Raw genomic sequence first — 15,883 nt, 5'->3', positions numbered from 1 at the left:
AAAACATCTTCCAAACATCCTTTTTAGCAACAGTGATATATGTGATTATTGATCTCTCTTTATCAATGAGTAAAAACTATAAAGAGTTAATCCTCAGCTAATTACTGTAGATTTGCTTTATTAAAATAACATGATGTCAGCTACAAAAATATTCATACTTGTTATGGTCTCACTTGCTTTTTAACTGCATATCTTGTTGCAAAAGTTTTTAATGAGGCATGAAATCTGTGATTCATAGATAGTTAGTAAAACTTTAGAACTTAGTGTGCAATGCAGATTTCTGTAATTTAAAAGAAAGATGATTTTTCTGAAATACTAGAAGAGTAGAATTATTTTTAGATTTGCAGCTTCCTGTTTTGAAGCCTAAAGCTTGATATAGATTTACAGTTTTAACTCAGTATGCTTATTTCCCAGTTGGTCATATACATAATGTACTTTGAATAAAAGAAAGTATGTAGTGGAACAAATGTGTAACAAATAAAATGTTAACACCATCTTACTCACTCAAGGATTGTTGTGTACCACAAATAATGTTAAAAACAAACAAACAAAAAAACCATAGTGGGTCATAGATCTTGTGAAATTTTTTTGTTATATAAGCCAGCACCTTTGTCAACGAACTAAGTAATATAATCATATTTATTTCTAGTTTAAATTGGATATTCTAGTATAAGAATGAGAAATATTAAGTAGGGTTATAGTATTAATATTGTATCTCTGTATGGCAATGTGGGACTGTTGAAGAATGCTGTGCTTTGTTCTAGTGCACTTGTCTTGTAGTGGGAATTAACAAATTTCAAAGACAATAGAGAGTAAAAATTAAAATGTTTACTTTTATTTTTGTCTAGAAGATGGTGGTAAATATGATCTTATTGGTAACCATTTATTTTATTTATTTATTTATTTATTAATCAGAAAAAGTTGTAATAGATCTGAACAACAGTATAATTCAGTTTTAAAATGTAATTCTGGGCAAGAAGTTTTAAAATTTAAACTTTAAGTGAGATTAGTCCCTGAAAGACTTTTATGGGGGAAAAAACAGGCTAACAAATACTTAAGGGTTTTAGAGAAAAAAAAGATATATATATATATATGTGTGTAGCTTTAGAAAGATATGCAATAATTAAAGCCTAAATTCTGATACCGACTAATTTTTATACTGAAAATATTGCATGAGGGTCTATGTTCTGATTACTCAGGAGGTTATGGAAGACTACCATAAAAGCTTTTTCAGTTGGTAAGACTTACCATCCTTGTAATTACATTGACTGATGCCCAATGTAGAAAAATAAAGCTTTTTAGTTTCCATCTGCTTTCAAAGGCCTTAGGAAGATAAATTAGTCCACATATTGGATTTGGGGGTGTAGATTGATGAAAGATTCAACATGAGCCAGCAATATGCATTTGCAGCCCAGAAGGCCAACAATATCCTGGATTACATCAAGAGAAATGTGAGCAGCAGCTTGAGGGAGGTGATTATGTCCCTTTAATCTGCTCTTGTGAGAGCCCACCTGGAGTAATGTGTCCAGTTCTGGGGAGTAATGACTAATTTTCCCAAACAGTCTTTTCTTATGTTACCCAAAGACAGTAAGGTTTATTCTGAATAAACAAACAAACAAACAAACAAATTTATCAGTTATATTATATTAAAACTGAAACATGAGATACATTCAGTGGGATGAATCTTTGGATGATTTTTTAGAAGGCTGTGAATGTAACGTTGCTATCAAAGAACTGTTATATTTTGATGAGTTATGCTTATGATCACAATACGGATCTGTTTTTGTTTGGGGGTTTTGAATTAAATCCTAAACACTACTTCTGATATCTTCTCAGTATTTCATTTAATTGTTAGTGGATTATCTCTAGACTTCAGTCATCCTTGTCTTTATTATCAGTACAGATTATACAGTGCATTCAGATTTTTATTTCCATTGGGTGAAGTCACTGCAGTATGTGATTTACATGTTTACATACATGAGAATGTATGTTATCACTAGAAGAGGTGTAGACACATTGTGCAACGATGAAACACTTTAACATCTTTCCGTGAGTGTTCAAGCAGAAATGAATTTTAAGATGGAAAATATTTAAGACAAATGTATGAAATAGCTACCACATAACTACTGTTAGAAGCAATATTTTTCTTCTGCAACAGATTTTTTCTTAGGTGAATAAATATCCTCTAGATATCAGTGGACTGCAAGATGATTATCTGGTCCCTTGGAAATCAAAATAATTTTTCTACTGTTTTAGCCTGAGTATGTACTTCAGTACTTTACTAGAAAGAAAACTCTAGTTGTACAGTCTTACTTGAAGTACCTGAATAATGATTTTAATCCAAAAGTACACCCAGTACATTGTTTTTTCCAAAGTTCTGTAGAATTTTACATCAACAGATACACAAAAGTTTGTTGTACAAATGAGCAACATTTTCTACTTATGTTTAACAAGAAAACTTTTTTATATTTGTTATCTTGTTCCATTTGTTTAAGTATTATTATTATTATTAACTGTGTTCATCTATTTTACTCAAGGATGAAAAGCGGCAGGCAGCAGCTAACTGGGAGAATCTTCAGACAAAATCTCTTTTGACTCTTTTGGCATGTAGTAAAAATAAATAAATACATAAATAAAATGAGTACAAGCACCAATCCCATGTTAATTTGGATCAAAATGGAATGTTAAATTCCTCAGGACTAACACAATATAAAGTTTGATGATAAAAAAAGCAATGTAACCCCCTCTTTATCTAACTCAAGGGGTGCAGAAGTCTTCCTTCAGGTAGCAAATTTTATTAAAAGTTATCTAAATGGATATTATTAACTAAATAATGATAATAATATGTTGTTCTTGCATCACTGAGAGACTAAGCTGAAGTTTTATTAAATACCTTATAAAAGTTTGATTTCCATGCCAACAAGGAATGCCATACTTAATGATATTTGTACATGTATTTTCAATAAATTATTTAAAATATAGACACTATAACAAAATACTGCCCTGTCATGGGAGACTTGTAATTCCACTATATTTATTGGAATTTTTCCAGAAACGCAAATTGAAAATGTTTTATCTCAAATTTATGAAAACATAAGTATTTTTTTCTATATTGTAGAAACAGAATTACAGTCACCTGCACTCCACAATATTTCAGATCTATCCAGATATTGAAATCAAAGGAAGTTCGTTATACCAACTCAAGATGTTTGATGTCTTTCAATGTAATTAAAACTACATTGTGAAACAAAGAAATGAGAAATGCATTTAATGGACAAGTTCATCAGAATAGAAATTCTCATCAAAATGGGAAAGAAATAAATATTTTTCTCCATCTCCATCTCAGTCTCCATTGCTAAATATTATTTTATGCTATCTTTATTCTGATAAACTACCTCCTTCCTTCCAAAACCTATTCTCACTTTTCAGGCCTAGTTTATATTAGCACTATGTACCTTTTCCATTCACCTATTTCTACATTAATCAAGTAATATTCAGTTAAAATTCTGGAATCCAAGCAGTTAATCTGAAATTGGGAACCTTGAAAACTCTGTAGAATATATGCAGAACATAGGAAATACGTCAAATGTGATGTACAACTATTTTGCAGTCCTCCATCCAATTACACTGTTTAGATTAGCTGTCAGGACTACAGAGCTTTGTACAAATATTGATTATTTGTCAGATTATGCTAATATGCTACAGAACATAAATATTTGTATAGCCAGATAACAGCTGACAGCAAATACATGAATATTGTTTAAGACATAAATGTCAACAAATTTGTTTAGGTGACTGAGATGGAAATACACAAACTATAAAGAGTCACCCATCCCTAACTATCACAGGAACATCAAATACGGAAAATAGTCAAATTCTTATTTTCTTACCTAGGTTGATTTGAAGCAAAATAAATAAATAAATAAATAATAAACTCTAGGGAGAAACTGCAGAAATATATTCTTTGAAATTGATTCTGGAAATTCATCCTTCATTTTTTTTTTTTTTTTTTTTTTGTCATTCTTCAGAAGAAACCTAATTAAAATTATTTTTCATTATTTAAAATTATTTAAAATTATTTTATTATCACATTTTACTTGTAGCTTAGGATCTACAGGTTAGGATTTTGTATTTTAAAAGAAATTCTATAAAGTTCTGGCATATCAAGAGCATGGGAAAAACAAAAAGTGGTCAGTTTAATAAAGATATTATCAAATTTCTTGAATAAGGCTTGTGTTAATATTGAAAGCTACCGGGAAAAAAATGTAACTTATGAAAGTCTGACAAAATGACTTCTGATGTGAAAGTGTGTATGAAACAAAGGTGTAAAATTCAGTTCCTCCCTGTGGGGGGAAAAAAAATAAAATAAAAAAATTGCAACTTCTGACATTCATCAATGCTTACTGAATGTTTGTGGGGGGCCAAACAGTTGGTGTCAGCTCAGTTTGGCAGTGGCTAATATGTTTCAGCAGTGGTAACATTGGGTCACCACTGCTCATGTAGATTTTCATGAGCGCAGCATGCAGGCTTTTCTTAATGGTGGTAAATACATTGAAGAATACTGTTTTGTAGGTAAGAATTTGTTCTAATAAATAATGTTATTGTACTCTTTGTATCTGCTGTATTTTACATGGAAATTAAGAGGAGGCATTACTTTCAGAGCAAAGTACTTAGATTGGTCATAGTGCTCTAAGATCTAAAAATAGTTTCCCTATGACCTAGCATCACGGACTATGAAACTGTGAGCACCTACTTTCAGTGTGTACCTACTGTGTCATCGAAATCCAGAAAGAAAACTCTCCAACTCCAATGTGGCTTTAGAAAGTGGCATTCCTTCATTCCTCAGATGAATCAGGCATCTTGACAAGAAAGAGCATCCTCTCAGAGTTCGGGTTCTACATTTGAACAGTTAAGACTTGTGTATGCAGTAAACTTGCATACATATTCATTACTTTTCAAGAACTCTCAAATATATACTATATATTGTGTGTGCCCCGGTGGCGCAGTGGTAGGAATGCTGCTTTGCAACACTGGGGCCCGGGTTCGAATCCCCCTGTGGCGCAAGTGGTAGAAGTGCCGCTCTGCTACACAGAGGCTCGAATCCCGGGAGCTGAACTCGATGATCTCTAAGGTCCCTTCCAACCTACACAAGACTATGATGATACTATGATGATATACAAATGTCCCTTTGGGCACACTTGAATGCCTGCCTACTTCTTCCCCATTTCTCACCATCAGCTTCATCACAAAGACCTTTGACTCACCTTGATCCACTCTGGAAAATGTCCATTGCTTATTAGGCCAGAGCGAGCAACTTTTTAAAACAACATATGTGGAACCCAAGGAAAATATCCTTGCACCTAGTGGGTGCAAAAGATAAAAGTATTTAATTATGACTCCTGTGCTTTTTGTAAGGCAAAATCATTAAGGCAAAACATGAAAGTATTCTTTTATTTCCCAGTGCAAAATTATACTGTTCACCCGCTAAAGATGAAATGGATAGTTTTAGAACCAGCGGTTATGGATTCCTTTTCCTAAACTAATATATTGGTTCTTAAACTAATGTACCAATCTCTATTACAAAGCAAAACAACCAATATATACTGAATACTGTTTAATTATAAAAAGAATACTTCAATCTGTAGGAGGTACCATGATGAGAGTTCTCACATGTTACTTTCTCTAATTAAAATTAAGAGCTTAATCAAGTTGCAGATAAAAATATCCAAGTAATAGCTTCCCTATATATGTTAGTTTCTGTGACCCATTTTACAGGAAGACAATGACACCAGTCTGACAGAATGGTGCCTGACATGGAAGCGCATATGAAGCAAAGATGTGTCATTGAATTCCTCCATGCAGAAAAAATTGCACCCATTGACATTCGTTGACACTTGCTGAATGTTTTTTGAGATGAAATGGTGGATGTGAGCACAGTGAGGTGATCGGTGGTGAGCTTCAGCAGCAGTGACAGTGGGTCACCTCCACTGGTGCAGATTTTCATGTGTGTGGTATGCATTCTTGCTCAGTGCTGGCAAAAATGCACAGCTAATCATGGTTGAAAAGCAGTGTTTTATAACAGAGAATTTTTCTCTATCAAGTGGTATGACTGTGCTCTTTGTATCTGTTGTAGTTTCCATGGAAATAAGTGGGATGCTTTACTTTCAGAACAAAGTATGAAGCCCCAAATAATTTCTCTTTACTTAAAGAGTCCAAGGCAAGCCAGAAGGCTGGACACTTATGCAGTGATACAACAAAGAAACAAGAAGAGAAATGATAGATCAAAGTAACTACACTTTGTAACTTACATGCTTAATATAGCATACAAGTGTGCTTGTAGCAAGGGAGGAAAAAAAAAAAAAAAAAAAAGAACCATGCCTTGGGACTATGGAAGCTTGAGATTTTTATGTTATTCCCTTTTTGCATCCCTTCTTCTAGGCTGCCAGTCACAGTCCAGCCCCACAAAAGCACAAAATCATTGCAGGTGGTTTCTCCCTTCCACAGAGGGACACATAGTTGAAGTTTAAAGAAGTGCTGCAGAAGTTACCAAGCCACAGCATGAGACAAGTGTACAGTGGCTTAAACTATTTATCTTACTGACAGGTGTTTATCTTATTCACAGGTGAGAGAAGTTTACCTTCGCCTTTTTTGCCTAATTAAACTAAAGGACCAGCTCCCGTAGCGCTAAGTGCTAAGAAACTTTTTGATAGATATTTTATCAGAGTTTGGTGTTTACAGATGGAGAAATGATTCATGAAGTTCTATAGTCAATGGGACTTAAGAGGTACTATAAAAAAGAAGTATTTATTTTATCCAACCATGTGGTTCAAGGGAAGAAAGTCTTAAATACCACTTTAACTTAGAAAATCTTTTTTTAACATTCTGGGAATGAGAAGAGAGAGTGGTTTTATTACTGAGGAAAGATGCAGAGAATAGAAGAAATAGATTAAGTCATACCATGACTGAAATGCAAAGGTAATAGACAGCAGGACATAAGAATAGAAATATCATGTAAAATCTTTACTGGATACGTCTGTCAAGGCAAAGACAGATCAGTGGATTGTACTTGAAACCCAATTCTTCTACTACAATACTTTCATCTTTAGTTGAAATATCAGCAAATGCACACAGATATAGCATATTTTTCATTTCAGTCAACATACCTTTTTGCCACTGACTTCAAGGTGTACTAAATTAAAAAGTTCATGATAAAGCCTTAGGTTATGTCAGGAGGTTATTTCATCTGACCTCCTCCTTCACTAGTATTTTAAGATCAGATATAAGCTGCTGTAATTTTAAGGGGCCAGCATATACTTTCTCATTAAACACTTTCATTATTCTCTGTTCTTCTGAAAGCTTATTTATGAAGTACTTTGAGTAAAATGGATAATGCAGAATAATAGCAATGCACTTACTTTTTTTTGCCTGTGTCATAACAATACCAGACTAATGACGTGAGCTGCTATAGATTCATTTTTGCTTCAGAATTGCTCCTTTGTCCTCCCAAATAGTCACTATAATTGTGCACAGAACACATTACTGAATGTCTCATTCCTTTTGTTGCTACTTGTACTATGCCCTTTTAGTACCACACATGCCCTTGCCCCCAGAAAATGTATAATTCCCAAAACACTGATCATAAATAATAATAATTTTAAAAAGTATATATACATACATGTATGTGTATATATATATATATATATGTAAATCACTAGGTTTCTCAATCAATCGCATGTTTATGGAAAATGCAATTAATTTCTACATTTTTTCCTGTATTACTCATAATAAATACTCATTTCTAAGAACAAAGTATGTCTAATGCTTGTTAGAACGTGTATGTGTGTATTGCTATGATTTTACATATATAATACTGACAGCTGGTGCAGTGTAATATTAGAAGATTAATAATAACATGGATGAGAAGGAAAAAAAAATCAGCAGTGATAGAAGTTGGGAATAACAGTACAAAATTCTTAAAAAGGAAGAGAATAAAAATAGAACTGGCGAGTAAATGATTGACAGATGTTTAGGATTTAAAATCAATTTGACTTTAGCAGAAAGTCAAAAGATAAGCAGAAAGATCTTTTTACTAGAGTCATTAATGCCTAATATAAACTGAGCAATGAAGGAGAGGAAGAAGGAAACCTCTTGTAGAACTATGATGCTTTAAAAATGTTTAGTGCTAAAATAAAAGAGAAAAGAGTAGGAAGAAAAAATATGATGTTTACATCTTCCTCTTAGATTTTGGGGAGATTGGGTAGACACGGAAATTATCTATCAAGTCCTCAAGCTGAGAACTGGACTGGTCAGAATCACAGGGTTCTCAAATAACCCTGGCTCTTTTCGTTTATGATTATTCAAGATGCAATGGAAGATTACATGTATTGAAAGGATATAAAATATGAATTGGTAAGTGCTGTAAATCAGCAGTTATTTAGGATCAGGAAAGAGCTCTGATAAATAATGAAAGGGTTCTACTGTGATATATTTTCAAAAGAAAACTGATGTGGTGAAAATCAACACAAAATCCTTTTCTTTATGAAACTTGAACAGTGTTGGGAGGGTACGAAGCACCTACTTCCCTTTCAAAATTGTTTGATGCTTTCTTGCCACTGAAACCACCCTTGAACTCAAGAAAAAGAGACTGGAGACAGATATCCAGCAAGCCCAATACAGCTTCTGTGATTAATTCAGACTTACTGCCACATTGATATAGATGAGAATTTTAAAGAAGTCTTTAAAAAATGTTTTTGAAATAAAACTGGCAGTTATTCATGTGAGATGTGATTAAGCAAACAAGAGTGACAGGAAGTAGATGATGAGTCCTATTGATGGTTTTGTTTGATTTGGGGCTAGAAATAAGATATTCATTCTAAACATCCTTATGAGCTGAATTGCAATGCCAGTTGTGTTATTCATGCATATTTTTTCCCCTCAAGTGGTCAAAGTTACAATTATTTCAGTATTTTAAGCTGAATTTTCTATATAACTTGCAAGGATCTGATTGAATTTTTATGTGGGGCACAAAATTTCAGTGATCCAGGTCAAATAAAACCCACAGAGAAGTGCATGGTGTCCTCACTGATCACTCAGTGAGCTCAAAGTGATTCAAAGAGAGACAGCAGGAAGCTAGTTACCTACCTAAATCTTAAGGAAAGCACAGCATTTTCTGTCAGCTCTTGTGAATGCTGTTGAACAAAAGTATCAGTCTCCAAGTATTTCATACAGAATTTGACAAGAGAGATCTTCGGGGATTATCTCTTCTGATCTAATGCTTACCATAAACCTGTAGAAAAATCAATGCATTACAACTTATTTATCCCTCAAAAACCCTTTTCCTCATTTTATTTACTTACTTATTTATTGTATCAGCAACGTGTACATGTGCTTTTCATTTTAGCAATATTTTCCTCGTACTTTCTTGAGCTGACTTTTCCTTCTTTCTTGAGCAGATTACTTTTTGCCTTATAAACAGCAAATTTCCTTGCAGCTCTTTCATGAAAGGAAATTGAGAAAGAAATACATGCAGAAACAATATGAATCTTCTTTTTGGAATCAAAGAATCATATAATAATTTGGATTGGAAGGGGCCTTTAAGATCATTTAGTTCCAACCCCCCTACTATAGGCAGGGACAGCACACTATATACCAGGTTGCTCAAAGTCCCATCCATCCTGGCCTAAAAGAGAAATGAATAAAAGAGGTGCCTGATAGTTTGGGTCTCCACTGCTTGATTTCTCACAGTTTCATTTTGCGGCTTTTGTAAGACATGATACGTCTTTGAAAATCTTTCTTAGTAAATACAAAACAATTCCTTGATATTCACAAAGGCTTTTGGAAGACCATTTGCTTTTCTGTTTTCTAATATGCAGCAATATAGATCTTAATTGTTATGGCTACATGTCATAAATATACATTAATAATTCAACTGGAAAAAGAGTGATTTCATTAAAACGTACTGAACAACAAATAGTAGAACTATGAAAACAAATGTAACCCCAAGGTCTTCTTAAAATAAAATGCAATTTTTCATGCCTTTAAAAATGTTTTTCATATTGAATCTTTGCTCAAATATACAAAATATTAGGAGGATATCAAGTCAAAAGAAGTATCCTGAGTAAGTAGAAGGAATTAAATTAAACAGGTATATATATATATATATATATATATATATATATATATATATATACACACACACACACATATATTATATATATATATATTTTTAATCAAATAGTACTTTTTTGACAGAAAAATAAGAAGTCAAGCTTAGCAAAAATGACATTCAGTCTTTGCAAAGTCTGGAAAGAGCAGTCCTTGAGAGTAGCCCTGTGGAGAATGACCTGGGGGTCCTGGTAGATGAAAAACTGAATATAAGCCAGTCGTGTGTAGCTCTTGCAGCTCAGAAAGTAAATGGTATTCTGGGCTCTATCAGAAGAGGGGTGGTCAGCAGGGACAGGGAGTTGATTGTCCCTCTCTACTCCACCCTCATGAGGCCCCATCTAGATTACTGTGTCCACATCTGGGGGGCCACAGTACAAGAAAGACAGGGAGCTGTTGGAGAGGGTCCAGAGGAGGGCCACAAAGAAGATCAGCAAGCTGGAGTACCTCCCCCAAGAAGACAGGCTGAGGGAGCTGGGCTTGTTCAGCCTGGAGAAGAGAAGGCTGCAGGGTTACCTAATTGCAGCCTTTCAGCACCTAAAGGGAGCAAAAAGCAGGAGGGGAGTCAGCTCTTTGAAAGAGAAGATAACAGCAGGACAAGGGGAAATGGTTTTAAGTTGAAGGAGAGAAGATTTAGGTTGAATGTCAGGGGGAAGTTCTGTACTATGAGAGTGGTGAGGTGCTGGAACAGGCTGCTCAGGGAGGTTGTGGATACCACATCCTGGAGACCAGGCAGGAGGTGGGGTCCTGGGCAGCCTGGTCCAGTATTAAAGGTGGAGACTGGTGGCCCTGCCTGTGGTGGGGAGTTTGGACATTTATGATCCTTGAGGTCCCTTCCAATCTGGACTATTCTGTGATTCTGTTTAGCCCTATAACGTATTGATACTCTGTCTTTTATCTCCCTGAGGATAACTAAAAATGTTTTCTACATTTCCAGGGAGGAGAACAGCACATAAAGGAAAACTAAGTGAGAACAGAGTCTCTCTCTCTATCTATCTTTCCCTAGTAACTGAGGGACATTACATTTTCAGTTCCATAGTACTGCAGATTGATATGTACATTCACAGATACAGAAAGTCATTTTCTTTTATTTGTCCACCAAATCAGGGCCAGCACCATGTTACTCTAGAATAGCATATATAGTGTTTACATTTAATGATCTTCAGACTATTCAGCCTGAATTTAGTAGCAGAATAGGTTAGATGTTGTCTACAGTTTGGTGTTTTTAGTTAATGGGTCTGAGGAATAGCACAAGCTGCTTGACCAGGGGCTCTACATCTTCCAGTTTTGTATGGCAAAAATACACAATCCAACTGACTGTAAGAAAGGTCCCACAGATCACTCTTGGCAGATGGCCTTGATAATTGCAGCTGGTAAGATAGAAATGTCACTGCAAGAGGGAGAGTGAATCAAATATGCAAAACAAAAAGAGTATTTTTCAAAAAGAATAGAATTTATAAAAAGTTGATTATCAGACATATCAAACGTTAACCAAGGGATTACAGAAAGACACAAAGAATTCAACCTGAAAAAAGGTAAAGAAAAAACATAGAAACATAAAGGTTGTTTGGAGTGGACAGTGACCCCACTTGAGCACCAGCAGTGATGGCATCATTAGCCTTGGGTGGAACAAATCCAGTGACTCCTGTGGTCTAGAGGTACCCATCTAGGGACCCACAGCACATTAGGCAGAACCACAGGGCAGAAGAACACCCCAGCATGAGGTGGAAGGTAAAGCTGTGTGAGACACTTGTGAGCAACTGATGTCTTAGCAAGTTGTAGACAGGGCCGCACACAGCTGGAGCAACCATGTAACTCCTGAGTAGTCTGTGTGGGGGTGTCACACACCCACACTATGTGTCTGCTGGGTATGTGTGCATGTGATTGCAGCATTTATAGATGAGTTATAGAAAGGCTGTTAGAAATTCGTAGTTGTTTTGCTAACATTTTCTGTATCAAGTATTGGGTTGTATCTTTTATAGTGCTGTTACTTATCCTGAATATATAGAATCACAGATTAATTGCTACACCAGATGATCCTGTGTCTGAGGCACGCAACACCAGACCATAGCAGCACTAATTACTTTGTCTACGCCCTTTGAGTACATGTGTGAAGTGTTCACCAAATTTACATCACAGAGCAAGGGATGGAGCAGGGAGGTCCTGCCATGTCACAGCCAGAATCCCCACTAACCGCCTACAACAAATAATAAATTATTATGTTTGGAAAAGATTACTAAGATTACTAATTAATTACTAATTAATTACTAACATTAAAGATTACATCTAGTCCCTAGTCCTACCATGCATCTGTACTATATCTACCCTTTTAAAAAAAATCTCCGGGGCCAAAACTGCACCACCTCCTTGGGCAGCATGTTCTAATGCCTTATCACTATCTCTGTTGGACAGTTTATTTTATATTGTTAATGTCTCAATAAACTCATTCTATCCTGATTAAAGTAGGTTTTTCCATGTGACAACCAATTAAATTCAGGAAACAAAAATATATACTTTTCCACTTTCCATTTCTCTCTATTTACTGCCTTTCAGGTACAAAAGGAGGTATGAAGACCAAGTCAAAAGTATCTGAGACTTAAAACATGATCACGACTGGGACAGGTTGAAGGTTGTCAATGACAATGACATATCAGATAGATGGACATACTCACTGTTAATAAGCGTCTTGACCAAAGACTTGAATTCTGTGCTCCTGTTTTGAAAAACAGTTGAACAAAATGTTGAAGGCATACATGAAGGGATGAAGATTAAATATGGATCAAACCTGATCAATTTAATTCACCTCTGAAGGGCTTTACTGTTCTTATTTTAAGATGCAAGAAGGCTGAAAACTTAAACTGTCTGAATTTCAGATAAGAACATTCTATAGAGACAAATGGTAAAAGCAATGCTACAGAAAAGAACTGCAAGGTAAAGGAAGAGAATTAACAGAAGAATATTTGTGGATACCTCATACTGAATGAGAGCTACTCAACTAGACAGAGAACTATAGTGAAAATATAACAATTAAAACATTGTTATGGATGAAAAATAAAAATCCAGCCTATTTGTGGCACTTATAATTCATTAGTCTATATTAACAGTGTGGTGAAAATATGGTATAGGCTATAATTCGTCCTTTTAGAATAATAATAATAATACTCACTGTCCAAATGTATAATCAATAAAAAATTCTTATTAATAATGCTAAAGGCAGAAGATGCTTCCAGTATATATTCTTTTCCTGTGGTGTCTTTTTTCACTCTTTCATTATGTCTTAAGCACAATGCTAATTGGGTTTTTGTTGTGTGAGAGACATTGAGCATGTGTTCAGCATCCTGAGAAATAGCCATGGAGAGACACTCTCCAGCTTTCTTTTTAGTTTTCTTGACACAGAGTTCATGGTGTGTGATAAAGTTTTCTGATAGGTTAAACTGGAAAGAAATTTCAGTTTACCTGGGAGGTGAAGCAAGAAAAATGTAATGAAAAGCAGATATTAGATGTTTGAGAAGACTAATGAGAAGAATTTCTTCAAGAAGCTCTGTTCTCTTTAGCTAGAAGTTGCTGAGAAATAGTCTACAGGTATGCATTATTGAAATTCTAGACGTTATCAGTATGAAGTAAGAAAAATTCCAAAACTTCAGACTAGATTTTCATAAACTTTTTTCAGAATTCATACTGAAATAAAGGTTTCATAGTATGTAGCATGGATACTTTCTTTAAAGCTATATGCAATTTTTGATATGCCAAGTAGTTTAGGAGTTGGCTGCAAAATGGAACATGTACACAAATGTTTCATAGCAGCTGTGAATGAGAACTGAGACCCAAGATTTGGTTCTTGAAGTCTCTTGGGCAACCGCCTTTGACTCCAAGTAAGAATTCAATTAAGTGCCCAGGTAAGGTGGACAAGTCTTTCTACAAGACTTGCTGAAGACAGTAGCCTGTTTAGCTGTAGTCAGATGATTTATCTCCAGGGCAGACTCATTCAACAAAAAGTAATGGATGTACGGCCAGAAAACCACTACCCCTTACTTACATACTTATTACAGCGAACATCTATGGAAGTTTTTTTTGTTTTGTTTTGTTGTTGTTTTTCCCTCTTTGTTCTTTAAGCAACAAAAACTCCACAGAGTAGCTTTTCTCTGCTGTTTTCCACAGCTGAGGCCGTTGTTTATTCCCTTCCAGCTGATGGATACTTTTTCAGACAGCCATGTATAACATCAAATTCTGCATGACTATAGAAAGGCTGACTATTCTAATGGTCAGCAGTCTGAATCTGAAAAATAAAAGATTAGTGTAAACTTCTAAAATGAGATATTGGAATATTCATCTCCTCCTGAAGACCTAATAGGATGCAATGTGTAGAACTGCCTATAAATGACTTGATGTTGAGGTAATTAATAGCTGGTTAAATTGACAGCCAAAGAATAACACCTCCTTAAGCAGCCCTCAATAATATTTGTTTTAATTATTCACCATTTTAGGTACTGTATGTATCAGAGGAATCCCAGCTTGCCACCGAGAAGGCTACAACACAGTAAAGCATAATCAGTGCCTCCGAACCATAACAATTTTGCATTGGGGGGGGCTTCAGACAGAAGGTACTGGTAAAACTCAGGGTGCAGACCTGAGTGAAACATATTGTCCAGGAATGGATTTCACTGAAAATAATACTTTGAATAGTATCCAAAGTCTTTGAAGTCTGATGTGAGGTTGCTATTTGCAAATGGACAAGGGCAGTGAAAAGTTGATTCATGCTGGCAAATGAACAAGTATGTGTAAATTGGCTACAATGAAACAGGAAATTAAAAGAAGACTTCTAATCACTAGCAAGTGAGGTCTTAGGAAGTGGAAGCAAGAAATCCATCTTATTTTAAGTTATATTTATAAATCAGGTAATTGATTTTGACAGGCAAAAACTAGATGTAGTATTTTAAGAAATACTTTCAAATCTGGATTTTTTTTAGATATGATATTAGTCAGTTTCTCTTATTTCAGCAACACTCAGTCATCTACTTGGAGTTCTGGCAGACTGAGCCATGCCAAAAATCCAGCCTCTAACCATGTAGGTAGATTTCAGTCATAAAGATTTATATGCATGAACTCACCTACAGGTTAGACTGCACCTGAGTGGGAAACCTTTCTGAAATGGGGAGGTAAGATGTGGGTGATAAAAGTATTTCTCTGGCTTTAATCCAAAATCCTTTCACAATTCTTTCTGAGTAATGAGTGTGGAAAAAAATTCAATTCCAACTGCAAACTGATCCCAGGGCCGTCACGCTTCTGAGAACAAAGCTAGAGCAAAACCACCCACAGTTCAAAAACTTGACAGGAGCTAGGGCCTAGCTGATAATTTTTGGAGTGGATTAGAGAGGATTAGAGAAGAGAGAGAGGTAGAATGAAAATAAGAAGATAATAATTTTTTCTTTAAGTCAGTTCTGAGCATGGTAAATTGGTACCTCTAAGATTTTCACAATGCCAGATAAAACAGTCTCCTTATTTGACATTTCACAATCCTAACACAGTATGTTCAACTTGATCAGCAATTGGAGTCTATTCTTGGAATGCAGTTAGGGTTTGATAGAAGGAATACAACATGAAATTAAAAGCTGATATTTAAAAATTGAAAAAATACTACTTTTTTACACTTTTTTTCTGGTATTATTTGTGCTTGTCTTCTTGTCTTTTTTTTTCTTTCTTTTCTTTTTCTCTTTTCTTTTTT

This window comes from Coturnix japonica, chromosome 3, assembly GCF_001577835.2.
Source record: "Coturnix japonica isolate 7356 chromosome 3, Coturnix japonica 2.1, whole genome shotgun sequence".
NCBI classification, from domain to species: Eukaryota; Metazoa; Chordata; class Aves; order Galliformes; family Phasianidae; genus Coturnix; species Coturnix japonica.
The sequence above is the reverse complement of the archived record's forward strand: the minus strand, read 5'-3'. Positions refer to the sequence as shown.